This window comes from Manacus vitellinus, unplaced genomic scaffold (genome assembly GCF_001715985.3).
Source record: "Manacus vitellinus isolate BGI_N305 unplaced genomic scaffold, ASM171598v3 scaffold_22_pilon, whole genome shotgun sequence".
Lineage (NCBI taxonomy): Eukaryota > Metazoa > Chordata > Aves > Passeriformes > Pipridae > Manacus > Manacus vitellinus.
Window position 1 is genome coordinate 3,626,168 of NW_021939632.1, and position 17,323 is coordinate 3,643,490.

General features: G+C 37.8%; 1 protein-coding gene across 3 annotated transcripts in view; it reads left to right on the plus strand.

The window, feature by feature from the left end:
* Positions 1-17,323, plus strand: part of MYLK (myosin light chain kinase) — a 190,220-nt gene that overhangs the window by 13,788 nt on the left and 159,109 nt on the right. For 2 of the 3 annotated variants that reach the window (XM_029959830.1, XM_029959832.1), the window contains exon 1: positions 15,405-15,461. The exons of the other annotated variant lie outside the window; for it this stretch is intronic. The gene's annotated coding sequence lies outside the window, so the exon portion shown is untranslated. Of the gene's footprint in view, positions 1-15,404; positions 15,462-17,323 lie in introns of those variants that run through there. 3 annotated transcript variants of the gene reach the window in all.

Here is a 17,323-nt window from a genome sequence, read left to right on the forward strand (position 1 = left end):
CTGCTCAATTAAACATTAACTAGAGATGAGCTGCAGCAAACTAGAGAAAGTTTGAAGTGAGTAAAAAGAAAAGGAAAAATAGACCTTTGTAATAACATTTCCTCTGGATTTAGGCATGTATTTTCCTGCTAGCGTTCTCATACTCACCAAATTCTTTTACACCTTTGACTTGCAAAAAGGTTTGCCTGCTTACTGGATTTGGGATTTTTACCTATCTGTTCTGAAGGAGAAACTATTTCCTACCTGGTGAGTAGAAGTTTGAGATAGGGCTGTGCGTGCTGTATTTTGTTACTGACCAAAGTAAAGAATTATTTCTATTTTTCATTTAGCACAAAATTTTTAATTTGAGTGGGAGAACTATTGCTATGTAATCTGACTTGAGAGGAATTGGCATTTCCATTAAAAATGGTTTTGTGCTCATCTGTGCTAGAGAACATGGAAGAAATTTACTGTATGAACTTTTATTTTCAGTGTGTTAAAATAAACCATTAATAGAATTAATTAAATAATAAAATGAATTAAAATTAATAAAGTTAGTAAAATAAATGAAGTGTATTAAAATAAACCATTCTGAGAGGCTGAGATACATCTAAAAATCTTCTTTCTCTTTCTCTATATCAAACATGACTTAATTCCTCTAATTACAATTGTTACTGATATTTTTCAAATTGCTGTTATGTTAAAGGACTTCAGTGTCCTGTTTTGGGGAAGACACTGCTAGCCTTGAAGTGCTTCAGTCAGGAATGAGGTCAAGGGCTATGAAAGTAGAAGAGGAAGGTAGTAAAGCTTTACAAGACATTCATTGTAGACTATCAGTGAAGATTATCAGCATTATCAATAAAGGAGAGCTCTTCACATGGAAGTCAGTTCTGCAGAAGCAAGGAGCAGACAGATGTTGGAAACTGTCAAAAATAGGAGAATGTTAATTTGAATAAGTTTCTGTCCTCCCTCTCTTCCTTTACAGACACTTATTGAAAGCAGATTCTCCTTATCCAAATCTAGCTGGACATTAATGACGTAGTAGATTTTTGCAAGAGACCTGAAAGGTCAAATAGCAGACCTAGTCCAGAATACATTTGCTGAACAATATGATCATAATTCTAGTCCCTTGGGCCTTGAACAGGCCTCCAGTTACCCCAGGAAGTTTGAATCACTCCTGTGTTTTTTATCCTGGGTGCCCATTGCCAAGCACTGGTCTTTGAAAACTAAGCTGGAGGTTTTTCCATCCCAACTCAATGGGTTTACCTTTTGTTTAGAAACACAAACCCCATGAAACAGGCAGTGGAACTTTATTGTGTGTATGTAAAAGTATGTCAAGGCCACTTTAAAATCTGCCTAGTTTCACACTCTGCCTTGAGTCATTCCTTTTCTCTGGTATATCACATGTACTTTCCTAAGAAAGGGCCAAATGCTGTGAAACTTGTTGGAAAGGTTTAAAATCTTTGACCTGTTCTATGTTCCACTTGTTTCTGTTTTTCTTAGACTTTCTACAATTGATAATTCCATTCAGTCTGTCCCATGTTCTTATAATCAATTCCTGCCTAGATCTTTTTCCATTTGGCTGTTCTTGCAGACTTCTGATCTTGTTGCCACATTTTCATGACTTGTGTTATAAATTTTTTAAAGGGTGGCGAGTATTTCCCAAACTTTCCATTTTCCAATGTCTGAATCTGAGGGCTACCCAGCTCCTTAAGCTGATAAAGTGTCTACTACTGTCCTAATTGATTCTGCTGACCTTGCACAGCTAAATCTGTGCATCCCACTTCAGAGATGGCTGCACTCCAGGACTTGTGTGTAACAAGTCACATATAAAACTACAATACCTGGAAAGCAGTTTGGGACAAAAAGGGCACATGGATGTGTGAGATATTAATGTCAGTGTTCCGAGAGACCTCACTGTCCCCCAGTAAAACAGGTCCAGATATTGGCTTGTTTTCCTTGTGCCTGAATTCAGCCAAGATCATTCCTGTCCAACTTCTTAAGTGGCTTGAAAACACTGAAGTGAACTGCTTTAAACACTAATAAGTAATTTCGATTACTGAGAAGGTTGTATTCACTTGCCAGCATGGTACTGGTGCTGAAAGTGGATTACATTAGCCTTTTGTTTGAAATCAATTGAGTTTACAACTCCACTTCAAAGCCTTTGGAGCTTTAAAATAGAGCCAGCAGAAACTATTTAACAAGTCAATGCTGCCCTGTGATTTCCATTGTTGTAGCTTCAGTTGTGAGAGGGAAAGACTTCATTTTCCTGTACTTTCACTTCACCCAGGGAGTGTGGTGCAGAACAAAAAGGAGCCAACTCTGTTTTGCCTGACCACTGGTTTGCTGAGCTTTACCTAGGCACAGATGCCTCCCTACACACTGGATTGCAATTCCTCCTGCAGAGTTTCAGCATGCTGTCACTTTAAAGCTTGATTTATTGTTAGATTACACTGTACTTTTGGATTGTTTCACTTTTCAAAACTTTAGTTAGGATGAAGAATCTCTTCATGATGAAGAGTTTATGGAAGAGTGGAGCCTTTTAGACTTCACACATTAACTTCTTATTCCTTTTGTATGAAGGGCAGCACATTCTTTCAGTGACCCAGGGAAAGCAAGTGCAGTGGCTTAAAACAAGGATGATACCCTAACACTTAAAAACCATTTTTTTTCCAGTCGGTGTATGTGTTTTTGTGAAACTAACAAAGCAGGAAGCCTTAGTTTAAACATCAACTGCTTCTTCTGAAGTGAAGGAAGAATTTTCTATAAAATTAGGGTTTCTCTTTAATCCTCACACAATGAAGAGGTTTCTGTCAATATAAATAGACAGGAGGGGAAGCAGAGAGGGAGATGGTGAATACCATTTCTTCAATAAAAGTTTGTCTTTGCTTTTTTATTTGTGACTTAAGCAGTGAGGAAGCTGCAGCAAGCAACAAGGTGCATTTTGCCCTAGTGAAAGGCTACATCAGTGTTGGCCCACTTTTCCAACCTTCCTTGGCCAGTGTTGTTCCAATTCAGGAGTAAAAGTTCCGTGTATTTCAATGGCCACTGACATGGAAGAAGATTAACAGAAACATCAACTCCATGGAAATAAAAATTATAGCTGTTTCCTTTTTAGGACTGAGGTAGTATAATTTGTAGTTTGAGAAGAAAATGTAGGACCTTAGCTACTCCAAGTCTGTCAAAAATATTACAAATGATGAAGAGCAACACAATCTCAAATTGACCCCAACTCCTGGTGTATTGAGCATCAAGATTTTTCTGTGGCTCTGCCACAGAAGGAACCCCAGATAGTTCTAGATTTCCCCTACCTCTTTTCTCTTGGGATAGGAGAAAGTGGAGACACAGAATCATTATGCTCTTACTACTAAAAGACGTTTTAAATGCACTGAGACACTTATGCATTAAGTCATAGCTGGCTTATGTATGATTCAGGTAGAGTCTAAAGCAGTCTAAGTTCCACAGTCTTGAACACCTGTGGACTCCTGGATCCTTATTCCTTTGGGGGGTAAGTTAAGGCTGGTTTTGTACTTTTTTTCTTTGATTAGAAATTACCTGCTTCACAGTAACCTGAGTGAAATACTTCATCTGTTACAAAGGTGTTTTCTAAAATGGTTTTGCCAGAAAAGTTCTCACTCGCTCTACCCCGATAACATCCTGTCTTTTTCAGAGGAAGGTGAGACCTTGGTTGTCCTGTTCTCACATGTGTTTTCTCTGACACCCAACACAGGACCCTGCCTTGCTGCACAAATAGAAGCAAAGTTGAGTAGTCTGGCAGCATGGAACACTGGAGTTTTGGACAACCCATGGCATTTGGTGCTCAGGGCTTTCTTGTTCATGTAGCAAATACACAAAGTATTAGTGATGGAACCAAACAGATCTCTATGTGTGTGAAAGTGGTAGTTCATGGATAAAGCAGCATGTCTCCCTCTATAATTGTTGTTCTATAAAGCTTGCATACAGATTTGTTTCATCAAAGTTTCACAGTACTAGCGAAGACAGGGAGGTTTGAAAATCAAGTGAGCAAAGCTGAAATTGCACTTTATACTGTTCTTGAGTGCAGGGGATTGATGATAAGACTGGAAGTTGTGAGCAAAGAATACTTACTTTTGCTTTTTCCTAAAGACTTGTGCAAGGGAAAGGGTTGGGGGAGAGATGTAACAAACCCAGACCTTGTGCCTAGATCTTGAAAAAACATGCTAATATCACAAAATGACTTTGAATGAACAACAACTGATTACAGACAGTTTCTTCTGTTGGAGTACAATTTGCATCCTAACACAAGCTCTTCATTATAATCACTGGTTCCCTGTGCTGGTACAGAAGACACATCCGTGCCTCATGCTGCCAAGCACTGTGGTTTTTCAGAAGGAAGAAAAAGGCTTAATGCTATTTGTTCAACCCAGCCAGAGATCTGCTGTTTATAATCTGAAATATCATAAAATGTGTTTTCAATTACCTTGTGCATATTTTTAAAGAATTAAATTTCCATCAAAGGACTTTGTGAGCTGTTTGATCTCACCGTGTCTAAAGAGCCCAATCTGACTGGAGATAGTTTTGTCTGAACACAATACAGCACAATTGTAGCAAATGTGCCCTTTAGTGTGTGTGACTTTAAAAGAAATCAGTTTATTAGTGAGAGAAGAGGATGGTGGGGGGCTAATTTCCAGTGTTAGCTGTGACATGAGTAGCTAAAGACTGGATGTGCAAAGGGACTATGGTTCTTTGTGCTATATGACTGACTTAAGCTTTTGTTTTCTTCTGTGCTGCTCTGGATATAGTATTCCATTTCACCCAACACCTTTATGTGTGAGACAGAGCCCTACCCTACTGTGAGAACCTGGAAACAAAAAAATGTAGTATTTTTGTTTCACTGAAAAAAAGACTTTTTGTGATGCCATTGTGCTTGGCTCTATACAAGCACACAGATGCTTTGCACTGAGTAAACTACAGAAAAAAAAAGAAGGAAAAGTGAAAAATTAACTAGCTTTATACAGAAATAGTGTCAGCTATTCCATATCCTGCTAGATGACTGTTCTGCCTGCTATATCATGTTGTCTTTTCAGTGTCAGACTTTAAGGAGCGTAATCATGGAATTCAGATTTCTGCTTCTCTTGGATGGAAACTGCATTTCCTAAACTAGAAAAGCAAGGCAAAATATTGAGAGTCCACTGTTTTGCTTTCTGGGCTGATACATCTTATGCAAACAAATACCTTGAAAAATTAGCTGAGGTCTCAAGAGTGATAATTAGTCCAGTGGATTAGCATGCTCTTGTTGCTATTTTAGCTTTGAACTGTCCTGGATGTGTCTATAGAATACTGTACTGCCCTGATTAGGCTTATGTGAGATGTAAGAACACCTTTCCTGTTCGGTTAAAGCAGCTGCTGTGTCCTTTTATGAATGCAACTCTTTCGAAATAGTTCACCAACTGCAGTCAAGCGTGTATCATAACTTTTGATGTCTTTTTTCATCATCTCTTATTTCTGGGAAATCTGGCATGAAGCAGAGGGTTTTTTACACATTATGCTTCTTCCCATCACCTTTAATCATTGTCTCATTTTGGCTGAACTGGGTAGCTGTTGATATTGCTCATCCTATGCACTAACTTGCAGTCCTCTTTTAGAAAGCTCTATCTGTCTGCACTTAGCTAATTAATGAAAATACCAAAAACTTGGTTTAACTACACCAAGTTAAAGTGAAATTTGGAACACTTTAGTACATATGTTTGTGTGGTGGTGCCATTTTACCCATCTTTTGCTGACATTGTTATTGTTACTTAGGAAATGCCTATGATATCACAAATAGATGTCAGGTAGGAGATAAACAGTAGTAGGCGAAGCTTTAAAAAGACAAAGAGCCTTTGTGTGCAGGTGTCATCCAAACTAAGGAGAAGGAAAGAGAAAGGCAGACACACTGTACAGCAACATCACGTTTGTATCTAAACAGAAAGGGGCCTCTTTTTCCAAAGTTTCCAGCTAGTGATAGTAGAGGAAGTAATGAGATACAGGACTGCTTTCCATCTTACTCTGCCAATTCTGCTCCAACAAAGATGCCAAATAAGTTTCCATTTATGAGTTTTTCAGTAGAAGACAGATTTAGCAAAATCCCTGGGTTTTTTTCCCCACTGAAATTGTCTCTGCCACTTTGTGATATTTACTACCTGTCTGACTGTCAGTAGCATGAAGCAATGGAAGATTTGTATGAATGATATGTGTGGAAAATCCCTAAATCATTCACTTGTTGTTTCTTAGTATTTCTAGAGGGGAAAGTAGTGACATCTCCTGGGATGGTTTTTCTATCAACTAGGCCTTCACTAATGGGATTAGCAGGCTAAATGCTCCAAGTAAATCCATCCCTGGCATCAATGCATCAGAGGTGAATTTTGTCCATCTATTAATACATCAGTAAAAGCCCAGTATTTGTTTCCAAGATTGACTGGAAATGGATCAAATTCAATACTTTTTATCCACACTGTGTTTCAAATTAGTGTTTCTGTACAACACATACAAAACTGTGATTGTCTCCTGACCTTTGCTTCTACTGAAATCTGACGGGAAATTCCCTCATATCAGAAGCACCCTGACTGCAGTACACCATGTTCTGATTCTAGGTGAGTGGATAATTCCAAGGACTTATTGACAGCATACCAGCCTCACTGGGACAGAGAGTTGTTTGGGGGTTTTTTTTCCTTTTTTTGGTTTCATGTTTGTTTTTTAACTAATAATGTAAGGAGCACATATGTGCTACTCTCGATCTTATTGCAAGGCAGACTCACGTTTGGTAACAGTCACTTGTTAGATCATGTATATGGGAGCAGAATGTGGGTGACACAAAATGGGATGTTACATCTGAAAGAGGCTTTGGAAATGTTCTGAGACTAATACTGGATAAACAAGGAAATATGGACTGTTCTTGTGATGCTGTAGGCAAAAGGTCTGATTAAGCTTTTATTGAACACTTAGAGAAGGGAAAGGAAAGTCAGGGAGGAGAGAGGTGGGGGTGTTCCTTTTTTTGTAAAATACTGTGGAAACAATGATTCACTTACACTTGGCATATCCAATTCTGGTAGCCACAATTTACAAAGGCTGAAATTGGGAAAGATTCAGGAAAAAGATAAAAGAATGATGCACTGTCTGGAAAAATACCTTGAAGCCACAGACTAAAGAAGCTCAGTCCACTTAATGTTTCAAAAGGATAAAAACATGACTCTAACTGATTATAATTGTACCTACCTGGGTAGGTGGTTACTGATGGTAGAATTGGACTCAGAAGTTGGAATCTAAAGGAGAGTTTAGTTTTCAGTAGAACTGAGATACCCAAATCTTAAAAAGTAATAATATGGCTTTAGAGACATCTTGGGTGACTGATGTCTTCTCTAAAGGTTCTTAAATAAGTGGAGGAACTCTTGCATGATTTCTTTGGGCTGTCTTTTCTAACTTTGAACTCAGGAAAAATTCTCAGTTACTATTTTGAATTCAGTTCAATTTCCAGTTTGTGGTCCAGTTTATAACTTATCTGAAGACCTATTAAAAATCTGATTAGAGTTGTCTTATTTTTGAAGGACAGATATGTGTTATAAAGCATCCTTATAACTGGTGCTGAGGGAAAGCCTCATTGGATTCTACATGATTTTGATAGTTCACTTCTTTATTGTTACCATATTGCTTTAACTCCTGAGTCACAGCAGAATGTCTTCCCATAAATCATGTTGAATGACTTATAGGCCAATTGAAGGCTGGAATCTCTGGTTGTTTGTACTGTAGCACAGGTATGTTATGGAAAAACTGGAGTGTACAGCCAGCCTTAGAGCACAGGACAGGGGGAAATTTTTGAGCTTTAGTCTCACTGTTTCCCCTCAGTTTCTGAGAATTCACTTCAGTCAAAAATGTCCAAAGTGAGCCCAAGTGCATGTATCTGCCCATAACATGCTTAAGTGTGAGATTTGTGTGAAGCAGCAAGAGAAGTTTGGGTTAGCTTTTTGTGTGAAACAGAGAAACTTAAAGAGAACTCAAGCTTCATAAGGGTGATTTGGGTTATTTTGTCCACTGTAAGTGTGACCTTTAAAAACAATCATACTAATTTGACTGAAGAGAGCTACAAAGTGCAGCTGGGTAGTATTACTGTTAGGTGTGTCAAGCCTCAGGAAGGACTGCTGTCTCCTTCTCCTGTCAGAACTATGGGAAAACTGGCAATCTCTTAAAATGTCTCACTTCTTAGCTCATACTCAAATTGAAACACAAAATAAGAATAAGGTCTCTTCATCCTCAGGCTAGTTGTCAGCTAGTGATAACAAAAATATGTATGTTATGGCACAAAGGTAATTACTTATTTTTTAGGGGTAATTTGCAAACTTTTAAAGAGAATTGCCACTGTCTCTGTTACAGGGAAGTCTGTATAGCATCTAATTAAGAATGTATTGATCTCAGTTTGAGATAAAAAACTTGAAAGCGATCAGGTTTTATTAAGCAAAAACATCAAGAGTAACAGCCCAGTATTTCCACCACCGAGTGAAATATTGTCCTGTGCTAGTGCTTTTCATGTAAACAGATTCTTTTTTTCAAGTAACCTTATTTTGTGAGGCTGTTTTTTCCAAAGTCAACAAATCATCCTGGGTGAAAGCTGTAAATGTTATCTTTTTTTTTTTTTTTGGTTGGAAAAGACCAGATCCATAGAAATTCAAGAGTCTGGTGACTGGCACAGAGGAGAAGAATTTAGGCTTATAGAAGAATTTAGGCTTATAGATTGCAGTGATCAATACATGTGGAAGAAAGATGCCCTGTGTTCCTGGGTATTCTAGGGAAGAGATCATCTTAAAGGAGGCGGCAAATGTTTTTCTATGTATGCTGTCAGTCTCTACACCTCACTCTTCTTGCAGAGTTTTTATGTGTCTTTTGGAAATATCTGGAATCAGGGAGTTGTACAGTATGTTTTTAAACAGAGGGGTTATTTTCTCTTCATCTGTGTTCACAAAGCTCAAGCATACAAGCAGTAACCCTGATTATTATGCTCAGTCCCAATTTAGGAGATGGATGCCCATGGTTGGCTGAGATGCATCTTAGGGTGGATTTTGTTTGCTATGATAGGGTATCATAAACCTAAACCCACCAGGTTTGACTTACAGGACCAGTGATTATTCTGTGTTTCTTTTAATGTATGAATCTGTTGTCTACCTCTCTACCTTCTCTATTTGCAGATTGCTTAATAACCTGTAGAGTATAGTCTTGTTTCTGGCCAAGGTCCTTACTTTCTTACCAGGCAGGTTGTCTCATCTGTACTATGCTATTTTCATTTTTTTTTCCTGCAGAGTTCTAGGTGTAGCTGCCACTTTTGCCTCTAACCTGAGTTAGCTACTGCAAAGGAAAAGAGGAAGCTGAATTGTACCTCTCTTCCTTCTGTACCTGTTAGCTCTGAATGGGGCGGGATGCTGCACTAGACTAATCCCAAATCTCAGTTTATTAAAAGCCATCAAGCTTTCAGCTACAGGCAAAAGCAGTGGCTGAAAGCAATTGTTTCAGCAATGACACGTTAACCGTGGATAAGGCAAAGCACTGTCTATTTTGGATGTCTTGGAATTCAGAGGTAACAAGGAGGGTTCTCCTTTGGGCAGGCTTGCTGTTAGAAGTGAGAAACACTTTTCCTTGCACAGTCCTCTGAGGAAGAAATATTTCTCTGGGGAACTCAGTGTATAAGGGAATATTTTTCTAGTTATTGAAAAATCTTATGAAAACTAGTAGTAGTTCTGTACTCCTTACTGGGAGTAACATATAATTTTTACAGATAAATTAACGGCTCTGATTAATTTAAATCTCAGTTAAAGGATAGTTTGCTATATAATATGTGATTGGACTTTCCTCCCCTGTCCCCTCCCTCTCAGTGCAATAAAAAAAGAACAAAGGCTCACTTTAAGAGACTACATTAAAGGAACTCCACCTCTTCTAAAAACTGATGCAATTCATTGTAATCCCTCCATTCCCCTATCATGAATGTCTGTTCTCAAGTGGATTCAGAAATCCCCAAAGAATTTTAGATAAACAAGATTATATTGTGTAGTCAATAAAAGGAGAAGAAATTAACTATTATGAGCATTAAACATGAAAATTCTAGACTAAAATTTTTTTTGCAAATTATAGTAATCATATTTTAAAATTATGTTTTAAGTTCTTTTTCCTCCTTTTATGATTCAAGCTGAAAACTAGTATAGCCTTCTTCTGGTTAAAGATATGTCAATGATTGAATTTTGAATTATTGTATTTTCCACTGTTCATGGGTGTCTGGACCTCTAAATAACATCTGCATAAAACTCTTGAAGGTCCCATTCCTGTAAATTCGTTAGTTCAGTACAGTTTGCATCTTGAATCCTTTAAAGGGCCATGAATTAAGCTTGCAATAAGTTTCCATTTTCCCTATTATTGAGTGATGTCATTGCAGGCATAAAGAAAGAATATGAATAGAGATGGAGCAGCCAAAATTTACAAGAGCAGAAGATGTTAATTTTTATTTTTTTTATTAGAGGTTCGTTCCAGAGAAGTAAGTATATTTTCCAACATTTAAAGCCATTAGGTTTTAATTTAGTATGTGTTTTTTCCAAGTTTTGGCACTAGTGAGAGGTCAGGAGCTGACAAAAATGGATCATAAGCAGGTATTGCTTCATCTGTTTTCTCTGATTGTTGATACTGCAATAATTTCCCTACAGAGTCAGTCTTGTGATGATCCACGTAGGATCAAATGAAGATATTTTGATCCTCCACCAGCTGTAATATCCTGATTTCTCTGTGGTTTCATGTCTGTTTTGCACTGCAGTGATAAATATATGTTTTCAGCAAAAAAAAAAAATAGCAATTGTACTGAGTGAAGGCAAGTCAAAATAGCTCCCAGTGTTCTGCAGAACTTCAGCAGTTCAATTTACATATCTCCTTTTCTGCCCCTACTGAGTAGAAACATATTGTGTGCCAAGAACAGGCAGTACCTGACCTGCAAAGAAGGTGCTTTGGTGCTGGACTGTCAACAGTGGCTTAATTGGGTCTTTTCATTGTTTGTGTTTTCACTCTTATTTTCATCTTTATTCCTGTGATGTGCTGGTTTAGAAGGATACACAGATCTTCATTCCTTACTCATTATCTTGTGTGCATTGTCCCTCATTAAGAGAGGAAGCTTAGAGGTGTAGTCTGTGTGTTGACAGTAGTAGACACCTCCAGTTTAACCACAGCAAGGTGCCATCATTGTCCCTGCCAGCTGCCAAAAGACTCTGAGTCTTCAATACTGAAAGTACACCAGTTTCCAGAATGTTAATGCAGTACTTCTGTCAGCATAAAAATCACCTCTCTGTTTTTAAAGTGTTATTAGATGTTATTTTTTCTTCTGGCATCCTTTCTCAGTGAATGAGATTCATCATGTACTTTCTCTGAAGCAGCTGATATGCAGCCTGAAGTAGGGTGTCCAATGGAGTCAATCCAGTCCAGAAAGTCGAGTTGATCCTGGAAGTTAAACCATTTGTTAGAATGGAAAATCAATAGTCTGTAGCTGATCTTGATTGTTTTCCTTTAAAACAGTGGAAGACATTCATATGTGCTGCTTTTCCTTACTAGTTTGTGCTAGTAACCTCTGTGAAATAAACAAATTAAAATCTGACTTTTAATACTCAAGAGCTGAATGCTCTGCACTTGGCTCAGCTCAGGAGAAGCCACTATACCATGGCTAATTCTTTTCTCAGTGGGATCAGAATGAAAAATCACACTGCAGAAAGCAGATGATTGTAGAAGATGCACTAATAGGAAAACTGCTTGTCCTGGGAAGAGTTTACATCTGTAAATCTAGCTCTCATTTTAAATTTCTTACTGAGATTCCCTTAAAGAAAGGTTGGTCTTTTAAGCACATTAGTCTCTAATACTACATATGTAGTAGTCCAAACAAGTTGTCTGTTTTCTTTATAGATGAATAAGTTTGTCTCCAAAGTATTTTGAAAAGATTAGAATCTTTTTCTGGTTAGATAGTTTTTGATTGTTGAGTCTTGGGTGTAATGGTAAGCATATGGCCAAAATTTTGATACCCTTTGTTGCTAAAAAAGATGTTTGCTTGTAAAACATAACTAATAAAGTGACCTGTGAGACCAGAAAATGAAATGAGAAGAGACAAAAGGTAAACCCAGATAAAGGATTCTGTAAGCAATTTGGGTTGCAGAGTTCCAGTTATCAGGTGTCTTTCTGCAAGAGGCCTTGTAAAGGGTGTATTTTTCCTAATGCTTTAACTTGCAACAGATTTGCCTGATTATTTGCTATATTTATTTGTAAACAATGCAAACCAGAGTCACCCTTGTGGATGAACTGAGTAACTTGGAGCAGATGTCTCACTTAGCCATGTTTATGTGCTCTTTTATTGGATGTCTGTTCTTGAGCCTTAAACCTGTCAGCAGTGCCCCAATCTGTCTTACAGTGATGCTTTTCATGCCCTGTAAGTTTGGAATCAATCATTACCATTAAAGTATTTGCTTTCCTCAATGTTTGCTTGACTCAAATGCAGAAGTATTGCCAAGGATTCACTTCTGCCAGATGCCAGTAAAGTTACATCTAAAGGCTTCAGGACCTTCACAGCTTCTTCTGGCTGAAAGTTGTACCAAGATTTTGTATCCTATATTCCACGGCTGTTGCTTCATCTTTATTTCCATCTAGGTCTGCATACTTAATACTGCCTGTCTAACTAGACACACTAAAGTCATGAAGAGCTTTATGTATGTGCAAGGCTATGTATCTGTCAACACAGTCCTTAAGGAAAGGGACTGACATTAACTAGGACTAGCAATTAGGGAGAAATGGCTGGTATTTTCAAACCAGAGGGCACACTGCTATGTCTTAAGTGGTTTGCATTTCTCTTTCATTTCTTTAACATTTACAATGCAAATCTCCCATTGATTCTTTTTTTCTTTCATGATTTAAAATTATTTAAAAACCCCAACCTTCAGTAGTTTGTAGTTGAAAATCAGCTCAGCCATCTTCAAAGAATGGGAGGAAAAATAGCTTTGTAACAGCACAGACAGCTTGAAAGGCTAAAAAACTATAAGTAGACATTTATCTACTTTTCATCATTCACCTTTTTACCTGAAGATACATGTCTTTGTGTGGAACTTGTTTTTAGTTGACTGTTGCACGCTGACAATCCTTATCTTGTTGGAACAGTAAGGACATCTACCAGTTATATGAATGAAATGTAAGTGGTTTTTTGCCTGTAACAGACCATTTGGGGCTCTGGTGATTTGAATCTTCCATGCAGAAGATACAGCAGCTCAGCATAAGGGGGGTTAAAACATAGGCAGCACTTCAGTCTAAAGAAAGTAGTAGTTAAAATACACATAGCATGGGGAAATCTGGCAAAAAGAAAGCCCACAAAAATCCTTTTCTACTCTCTGGGAGATTTATAAGGTACCACAGGACCTTCCCAAACTAAATTTAAACTATTTAAAAAATGCTGCAAGACATCAGGGAAGTTATCACTGGCACTTTTTTAAAACAAGGCAGAAAGACAAAGAACTTACACATTTAGGAACAACAAAATCCAAGTCCTCTAGTCCTTGAAAACAATTGCTACTTTAAAAACAAAACAAGCACACTTGTGGAGGAACAGTTCATCATCAAATACTCTTCCAGCAATCTCCAGTTGCTGCAAGAATACTTTCCATTTCTCTGGATGGAAGTGTTGTGCAGAAGAATATGAAAGAGTGTAACTGTTGAAGTTTGCCAAAAGGTATGATCAAAATTCTGTTAAATCAGGGGAACCTTCCCATTCATTTCAGTGGAATTTGAATGTGAGGTATTAACCCTATTTTAAGTTGAGGCAGGCTGAATACTAAAGCTAAATATGAAGTTATTCATTACATGTCCAATTTTAACCAGTTGTTTTAAACTTGCAGCCCGTGTCAATATCAGGTCCGTTCTTTCACAGAATTAAGGCTTGGCATATAATAAAAAAAATAATACACTGGCCTTCAGCTGATCTGTCTTTCTACAAGAATGTAGGGAACAATTTAGGCCCTGATACTGTGAGAACTTGCTTTCATTATTAGTTTGATTTGGAAGTGCAATCTCCTGCGCTGGTGGAGGAACCTTCTGGCAAAAAGTTGCTCTGAATCTTGGGGGCAGGGTTAATTTTTTTTATTTTTTAAACAGCTAATATTTCTAGCTTAGTTTATTATTGCTTCTGGATAATGCAAAATACATATGCTAGATCTGGAAAGGCTTTTTTAAACAGCTCAAACCAAGATTTTATCTCCTGTGGCAAGTGCTCAAATAAACACTTGCTTACTCCACAGCCCTGTCTCTGGTCTCTTAAAAAGACTTACCTGATAATTTTCAGTTACCACAATTGTGTTTTGGTGCTCATCTTTCATTTCCTCAAAGCCATGCTAAGAGGTGCTGGCCATCACTAAGTGGTGCTTTATATAGAAAGTTTCTGTTATGGTTTTACAAGACATGGTTTAAGAAGAAAACGAACTCTACCCCAGTCGAAACCAGGACAGTATTTATAAAGCTTATAAAGCAAAAGGGTAGATGTGCAATTGGCACACTTTCATAACAGCATCTTGAAGGTTTGAGGTTGGTGCATGAAAATCCAGTGTGACTGTAGTTCCTGTCTCCTTTCAGTGTGAGCAGAGATGGCCCTGCTGCTCTCCTCACATCTGTTAGTGTCCTGTGCTGCCCTGAGGCAACAGAATATTGCTGAGTGTTGATATTTCCATTATTCCCTCCTGGCTTCCAAATCTCTTTGATCATTGGATCCACATGGTTGAATGCAAGTGGAATTAATATCACTTTAAGCCTCCAGGCTCGTTCAATTTAGCATGTCTCTTCCTTCCTATGTACTCAATATTAAAACCTTCTACTGAACTGAAAACAAATACAGTGCATTTGTCTGCTTAATTCATTTTACAAGCTTTTAAGATTCTATGCTGCTGTGTCCCAGCTAATATATGTTAAAAAAACCCTGGGAGAAGTCTAGCTTCACTTCTCTGTGGCTTTGTGTGGCACAGCAGCAAAGCAGCCACTTCCTGAAATGGACCAGTAGTTTTTCAGCTAAAACTATTATTGTGACTAGAGCAGCAAGAATCTCTGCAGCTTTACCCATAGAGGCTCAGCATGGATCTATTTTGTCCTGTTTCTGCTTGATGTGGCTTTGCATTAAGCTTGGGTTTCAAATTCAGAGAAAAGCCAATGCTGGAAGGAAAAACTTGCTGTGATTAGGGATGGCAATGCTAACTGAAATGTTAGCCAACCTCAGGAAACTGGCCTAAATTTTAGACTTACAAGAAACCATTTCAAATTGAGCAGTTGTGTTCTTTATGCAAGTTTTGCTCGAAAGATTTCTAATTATAATATCAAAAACCTGTAACAGTTTGTTAACTTCTTATTTTCTTCCAGATCTCTCTTCATGCACAGCACCAATAAATCCAGATAGTGTCTGTCTTTTCCAGCACAGAAGCAACTACCTCTTTGTAGTAAGTGGTTAATAATTGTTTTGGATATCTCATGGACTTAGATAACTGTGCTGGGAAAAGTTGCTCTTGTCTGTTAAAGCAACAAACCAATTCTTATTTGGAACTCTACTGCATCCTGTTATTTGTTCTTGCTCTTATTGCTCGTTAGAAACTTAAAATTAGAAAATAGGGCAGTAGCAAGTCTTTTCAGTATCTCTCCTGACTGTAGGAATTGCCTTTTTTTCCCCCCTGACTCCTCAAAAAGTGTTTTGGGGGTTTTTTTGGGTTTGTTTTTTTTTTTTTAAATTTGTGTTCATGAGTCTGTGAGGCGATGTTGGGAATAAGTATCAGAAGCAGAATCTGTAAGTTTGGGATCCCAATCCTTTCCTCAAATTACTGGATTTTGTGTGGAATTTGCTTGGGTTACTCTGCTTAAAAGTCATCTATTAAAGCAATAAAAAAGATGCCTTGAAATGTCTCCACTATTTGAAAACAAGACCATCTATTTCATTTAAAGAAGAAAACTCTCACTAACTACTCTACCTCTGGTTTCAGATAACAAAGTAATTCCAAATATGAGGCTGTTGCCTCAGAGGCAGAAATCATGCATTGTCCTGTACTTCACCAGGCAGATTCCTAGAGGCTGGTTTTTCCTGTCAGATAAGCAGTAGAATAAATAATGCAGAGTCATTGTGATTGCAGATCTTCCAGAACTGTTACTAGTGTAGTTCAAGATTAATGGGTTTACAGTGAGCTGCCAAAACTTTTACAGAAAGATGTGCTACTGGATCCCTACCCAGTGTAAACTGGTTCATTTCTGTGGCCCTACGAAAACAGGCTGATTTAAACCAGCTTAGATCTTAGCTCTGTACCTTAAAACACTCCTCTCCCTTATGGAAACATAATACTAATCACAAAAGCATTGCTATTTGCTCAAAGGTCAAATTCAATGATCTTGGAGGTCTCTTCAAACCTTAATGGTTCTGTGATTCAAGGGAAGGGGTCCATGGCTACTGGAAAAAGTAGTAAAGTGGTTGAACTTACAGGAAAAGAAGGAACAGTATTTGAGGCATAGGGGAAATCTTCCTGTGTTGTAACCTGTGACATCTCTCTGAGCCTCTGAGCCTGTGTGGCAATGCACTGCCAGGGCTTGGACACAGAAAGTGATGCTGTGGCATGGCTGGAATTCCACTACAGACCTCTAACTTACTGTGCAAAAAGGTCTTTGTGTTTTTATCGTCATCTCAGCTTCCTGTGCTATGGATCCTAGAGGTACTTACTGAGGGTTGACAATTTGCTGACACTTGTCAAAATAGTGCTATGTTGATTTGGAGTTGTTTAGTGATACATTTAACTAGTCTATCTATTCATAAGGTCTTATTTTCATTATTTATCTTATCTTTATTCCTCTGAACAAAGCTAGATTCCTCAGAAACCATACCTGATGTTAAAAACCCCCACCTCATTCTGATGAGTCCTCTTGTTTTTATTTTGAGACAAGTGGGTACTTAAGGGCTTGATTTCTCTTAATTCATGTTTGTACTCACAACAATTTTCAAAAATCAATTATTTTGCATGTGACTTTGGAGGCATCTTTTAAATCTGAAGCACAAACATTCCATGATCAGCAGACTTGGTTATGTATCACGAGGTTCAAATATTCCAGGAATTTTCTCAGTAAGACCAATGAACTTTGTTTGGGTACCTTTGCAGTTTTCAGTGAAATTATTTCTACTCTCTATTTACTGGTTCTGATACAGATATAATTGTCTTTTATTAAAAAAACACTGTTTTTTTGAGAAAACAAAGAAGAGAAAACAAGCTTCTTGTGCAACTGGCCAAACCACACTTTGCTAGAATTGTATCTATGCTGTATCTGAGAC